Source organism: Sminthopsis crassicaudata, chromosome 1, assembly GCF_048593235.1.
Source record: "Sminthopsis crassicaudata isolate SCR6 chromosome 1, ASM4859323v1, whole genome shotgun sequence".
NCBI lineage: Eukaryota > Metazoa > Chordata > Mammalia > Dasyuromorphia > Dasyuridae > Sminthopsis > Sminthopsis crassicaudata.
Window position 1 is genome coordinate 347,356,996 of NC_133617.1, and position 5,936 is coordinate 347,362,931.

At 34.5% G+C, this 5,936-nt stretch overlaps 1 non-coding gene across 1 annotated transcript; it reads left to right on the forward strand.

Moving 5' to 3' along the window:
• The first annotated feature begins 4,581 nt into the window (after positions 1 to 4,581).
• LOC141552417 (18S ribosomal RNA) lies at positions 4,582 to 5,536 on the forward strand. Its single transcript, XR_012485202.1, has one exon. It is a non-coding gene; the product is annotated as an 18S ribosomal RNA (ribosomal RNA).
• The last annotated feature ends 400 nt before the right edge of the window (positions 5,537 to 5,936 follow it).

Genomic DNA, 5,936 nt, shown 5'->3' on the forward strand with positions numbered 1-5,936 from the left:
GAAGCTGCTACAATTTCACTACATGGTACCCCAGATTCATTGGTGAATCACTTAGTATTCAATGACCATAACAATGTTATCTAGCAAAATGGTTAGGTAATTTTATTCTAGGGGTATGAAATCTAAAAAGGCAAACTACTTTTATTTCATACACATTCTTTCTTTTTTCACCATCAAACTGATTTTAAAATGTTTTCCTCTTTATTAACTGCTTGATTTTTTTTCCCCTGAACCAATTCTAGTCTTTGAGATTACTCAAAGAACATTCTTCTAATTTGGATATATTCTCTATTGTATTTATTGGAAGCACTTAGGTGGGTAATGTTAAATCTAGATTCTTCAGAAAGACCCAAATTCTAACCTAGTGTTGGGCATTCACTGTGAGATGTTTGGCAAATCATTTTATTTCTGTTTGCCTCAGTTTCCACTGTACAAAATGGAGATAATAGCAAAACCTACCTGCCAGGATTATTGCAAAATTATGTTTAGATAATATTTTCAAAGTACTTTGCCAAGCTTAAAGCTCTACACAATTGTTAACTATTTTGTTGTTATTAGTAGTAATAGCCTTGCTATATCTTCAGGAATTGAAATATTAAGTGTTCTAAACTTTTGCTTCATTCTACCTTTTGGAAATAATATTTGAGTCTGCAACATATATCCAAGTATCAGTCATATATTATTATTGGACAAAGATGATTAAAACCACTATCAATATAAAATTTCATTTCAAACATGAGAATTTGTTTATTCTCTTTTCTTATGAACCTTTAGCCAGCTATAATGACTTGAAAGAAAAGAGAATCTAGCCAGAAAAGTGATGATTTAACCGGGAGAACTAAGAAAGAGAAATACCAGAAGTCATGATAAGGTTGAATAAAATCTATTCTTAGGAGGAGTAAGGCAAGGGAAGAGATTGAAAAATATATTATGGCTGAAAGGAGAAAGTTCAAGCTCATAGAAGTGGCACAATTATGAGTGACAGAAAAACCTAAGGCCATTTGTGTGTGTGGAGTAAGGTGTAGGTCTTAAGAATTGAGGAAGTTGATAAAGTGGTTATAAAAGAGAAGAACATGTATCTCTGGAAGTCCCTAGGTGTGAGGACTATGATTGGGGTGAAGAATAAGTATTGATTTCCTTGAAAGAAAAAAAGAGTGACACAGAGACAGATATATTATAGCAAAAATTATTTAGAAAGTATAAGAGAGACATATAGAGCCAACCTTGAAAGGATAAGTTGTAGAATGGTGATTATTCTGGACATTGCAATGAGAAGCAAGCTAGTCACTTCTTCCTCCTGGACCAGTGTGTCAGAGATAAGATAAGGATCAACAAACATTTATTAAGTATGTAATATATGCCAGACATTGTACCATATGTTAGGGACACAAGAACAGAAACAAAATGAAAGAACCATTTTCTCAAGGAGTGTATATTATAAAAACATTTATATAAAGAGTCAACTGGAAAGATCCATGAACAGTGGAAGATGGAAAGAGTATAGGATGGAGACATAAAGAACATTTTGGGTGAGACTCTACCACCAATTGCAGCATGATTTTGGAAGTAATCTCTAATGAAACTCATAGTCCAAACCTCTAGCCAATATAATTCAGTCTCTACTGCTAGGCCATACAGGAGGTACATAAATACAAAATCAAAAGCTTTTAAGAATTAAACAATGTAACTAATTAGAAAATAAATCAAGCAGTAAAAAGATCCATATGCAAAGGGATCATCTCCAACACCTCCAGGGGAGTTGAAATCAAATTCCCTTTTAATTATTCTCACTCCCCAGTATATTAGAGGTAGTTAGAGAAATCATTCCAGAATTTATAACCTCACTTGTAAATAATTAAAATGTTATACCACCTCCTTGGAATTTCTCCTCCACAGTCCTCCTCCTTCTCTCCTGCCCCCAAAGAATCTCTAACGAACTTTTTATGAACTGCTGGCATTTCTCACCTTAGCTCTGAAGCCATTGAAATCAAGAATTCATGTATTTCACCATCATACCACTCTGTAAGGGCCAGTTCTGTCTTCCTTTCTTATTAGATTTTTCATCCCTTCACCTCTGCATTACTGCTCATTTGTCCTATTCCATCAGTTGTCTTTTCTTTTAGCTCCCCAAATTCACCACTCTCTTTTTAAATCTCTCATGTTATATAAAACATTTTATGAATTAGAATTCTTTTCTGATGCTGTCAACAAGCACTGGTAAGATGAACATCTTCTAGGAAATGTAATCCAGAGACTTTTTCTCTAATAGTAAAGAAAATGTATTTTCTCCCAAGGAATGAGAGGGAAAAAGAGGGTATAGTCTGTGGATGTGATAAAGGTAAGTGAGAAGTAGAAGAGAAAAGGTTTTTCATCTCAATAAATGGCAATTCTGAATCACAGAGATAAAGAGAGCGTAGGTATGTTTCTGCACTATAGGAAGACTTCAACAATTTCAAGCAAGCTAAAGTTCTAATTCTGCCTGATTTTTGTAAGTTTTGACACTTTCAACAACCTCCTCCTTTGGAATACTCATTCTTTGGCTTCCATAATTCTTCTCTTTAATGAATTTACTGATAACCAATTCATCAGCTGTTATTCAGTCTCCTTTGCTAGATCATCATTCATTCCATATCTCTTTAATATGAATTTCCTCCTGTACCTGTTCCTGTCTCTGTGATTTCTCCCTTGAAGATCTAATCTGCTTTTATCCATACACTAATCATCTGTCTACAGATGATTTCCAAGTCTGTTTATCCAATTTTAATCACTCTTCTGAACTCTAATTTTTATTTGCCAGTTGCCTGCTAGAACTTTGCATTATCTGTCCTGGAGGCACCACCTATTCAGTTTGTCCAAAATGGAATTCATCTTAAATTCACATCAATCTGTCCTTCCTGGAAATCTTTTTGTTTCTGCTTAGTCTCATTATCCAAAATTCATAATCTTATAATCACCTTGACTCTTTGCTCTCTTTCAGTTTCTATATTCAATCATTTGCCAACCACTGTCAAATATTCATCCATAATTAAATCTAACATGCATCCAATTCCATCCATTGACAAAGGTAGCACCCTAAAGGTCATAATTCCTTTTGCCTGGAGCATTAGTTATACTTTCATCATTTGTGAAGTGATGATAATTAAACTAGTTCATTTTTATGGAGGAAAGCAAAGGTCTGTGCCTATTTCTTCCCCATAGCTATTTTGAGTCACAATTTCCAAAATCTAAGGTAATAAGTTTTAGATTCTACCAAATGACTTAATATGACCTCAGTGTGGTTAACAAGGTAGTCCAGCAAAAACAATAATCAAATATCTCCAGTATTCAACTTAAATATTTTGGCTCTCTCTTCAGCCTCACCTTCACAATATATAAAGGTCATGAGAACAGATGGTGTTCTCTATTTTGCTAAGGAGAAAATGAATCACAGGGAAATGGATTGTTTTTGTTCCAAATAATAAAATAGGTTTGAGGCCTTGATTGTAATTCAACTACCAAGACTAATGAGAAGAGTCCACTATTTCTACTCCATACACCTATATTTCCCATCCAGTTTAAGCATGGTGCTTTACATGTAGGCTTCAAGAGGTGACCAAGAACTGGAACAAACAGTTCCCACCCAGAGAGAACTAGATTCATATTGGGAAAATAAATAGATAATGAGGGGGCGGGCAGAACAAAAAAGGACAAAAGTATTAAGTTGGGAGGTAAAAATAATTATAGAAAAATGGAAATAAGGCAAAATTCTATAAATATCCTACTCTAATGAAACAAAAAATACAAATTGGCCCTCAATACTATCATTTCATGGTGATGGAAAACTGTAAACATTTACAGGACACCTTAAACGTTAAGGTAGTCTAAATATGATATCCTTGTCCAATGGCCTGTAAGTTGGTCTGTGACTGAAATTAAATGAATCCTGTTAATACTGGCATCCTTACTAAGTTCTCTTTTTTGGTGACTAAGAATTGGAAATCAAAAATATGCCTATCAATTGGGGGATGGCTAATATGATTACATATATATACATATATGTGTGATATAGTAATATAATGTAATATTATTGTGCAATAAAAAATGTCTAGAAAGATGATTTTAGAACAACCCTGTACCGCGGAGAAATAGGTTATAAACCTAACTTAAATTTAAATGATAATCAAAAGGGGGACATCTCTTTTGACACGCAAATAGCTGCTTACCCTAAACTAATCCAAACTACTATTAGACACTACTGGTATAAATTATTACAGAGTATTACAGAGTATTAGAGCATCATAAAGTATTAAAAAGTACTACAAAATATAAATACACTAGAAATCATAGTCTACTGCTACAAATATTATTTTAACTATACGAACTATATATAAACTAGGTATCTTTCACTTTAAAACCAAAACCTTGGTTTTCTTTTTTTTTTTTTTTTTTTAGTTTTTCAAATGTGAAAAAAAAATTAATACTGACATAGTATACAAATTTAAATTTTTATAAAAAATATTTTTCCTATTTATTAATTTGTGTAGCTTAACCAAAGCATAGCACTGAAAATGCTCAGATGGACTTTAATCAGTTCCACAAGCACAAAGGTTTGGTCCTGGCCTTACTGTTAATTTTTATTAAACCTACACATGCAAGTCTCCGCAATCCAGTAAGTATGCCCTTAAAACTCTGCCTTGAGCTTTAGGGAGCGGGTATCAGGCACACTCCTGAAAGTAGCCCGTGACACCTGTTTAACCACACCCCCAAGGGATACAGCAGTGACTAACATTGAGCAATAAATGCAAGTTTGACTAAATTATAGTAAAAAAGGTTGGTAAATCTCATGCCAGCCACCTCGGTCATACGATTACCCCAAATTAACAGAACAACGGCGTAAAGTGTGTTTAAGCAAAATAACACTTCAATAAGGTTAAAAATCAACTGTGCTGTAATACATCCTAGTTGTTATTAAAATACGCAACTAACGTGACTTTACCCCTGCTGAAAACACTAAAGCTAAGGTCCAAACTAGGATTAGAGACCCCACTATGCTTAGCCATAAACTGAGGTAATTAAATAACGAAATTACTCGCCAGAGAACTGCTAGCCACTGCTTAAAACTCAAAGGACTTGGCGGTGCCCTAGACCCTCCTAGAGGAGCCTGTTCTATAATCAATAAACCCCGATACACCTCACCCCTTCTCGCCGAACAGTCTATATACCGCCGTCGTCAGCTCACCCCAATAAGGTTCAAAAGTGAGCAAAATCATGAAACCATAAAAACGTTAGGTAAAGGTGTAGCATATGGAGGGGGAAGTAATGGGCTACATTTTCTACTCTAGAACATAACGAAATGTCTATTGAAATAAAGATATGAAGGAGGATTTAGCAGTAAATTAAGAATAAAAAGCTTAATTGAAAAAGGCAATAGGGTGCGCACACACCGCCCGTCACCCCCCTCAACAAAGTAACTTACCCATACCTAATAAGAATACGTAAAAAAGAGGAGATAAATCGTAACATGGTAAGTGTACTGGAAGGTGCACTTGGAATATCAAAATGTAGCTTAACTAAAGCATTTAGCCTACACCTAAAAGATTTCAGCTAACCCTGACCATTTTGAGCGAGACCTAGTCCTAACACACAATAAATCAAACTATCTTACTAAACCTTCAAAACATTGACTGATCCTAGTATAGGTGATAGAACAGATACTTAGAGGCACAATAACGAAAGTACCTTGAGGGAACTTTGAAAGATCCTTTAAATAACCTGTAAGCAATAAAAAGCAAAGATTACACCTTATACCTTTTGCATAATGATTTAGCTAGTCAAACCGGACAAAAAGAATTTAAGCCCAACTTCCCGAAATTAAATGAGCTATTGTAGAACAGTTGACAGAACGAACTCTTCTATGTGGCAAAATAGTGAGATGATTTTACAATAGAGGTGAAAAG